Source organism: Antrostomus carolinensis, unplaced genomic scaffold (genome assembly GCF_000700745.2).
Source record: "Antrostomus carolinensis isolate BGI_N321 unplaced genomic scaffold, ASM70074v2 scaffold13837, whole genome shotgun sequence".
NCBI lineage: Eukaryota > Metazoa > Chordata > Aves > Caprimulgiformes > Caprimulgidae > Antrostomus > Antrostomus carolinensis.
In genome coordinates, this window is record NW_010329581.1 from 37111 (window position 1) to 37650 (window position 540).

Here is a 540-nt window from a genome sequence, read left to right on the forward strand (position 1 = left end):
CAGTAGCCAAAACTTAGCTATTAAATAGAGCTAGTTCTGTGGAGAACTGCCATTTGTTAAATAGTAGTAAATTATTTGGTTTATTTTCAGTTTATTTCTGTTTAAATACTGCTAAAATCTCTCTAGCAGGATACTGTTAATTGGGCATTAACTAATCTCTGTAGTAATGTAGACTTTAAAAGGTAAAGTGTCAGTTAAAAAAAAAGTATATTTTGTCTATAATTGTATAACTCAGAAGTAACTTTTGAGAATATTAAAATTAGATGTATATTTTTAGAAAGCTGTAATAGTAAGTTATGAAATATTTATTGGGTTTTATTTATAATAAATAAATTCATTGCTAGTCCAGTTGTGGTCCTGCTATAAAGATCCAAGATTTTGTCGTCTGCAAGACTTCAACTTACCCACATCAAAACATGGTGTACTACACACCTGCAGAGCAGAAATGGCACCGTTTGTCCACCCTGGAAGAGGGCATTGTTTGATGTTAAATCTCACTGAGGCACTAAGTTCTTATAACAAACTTTTTTCCTTTTCCAG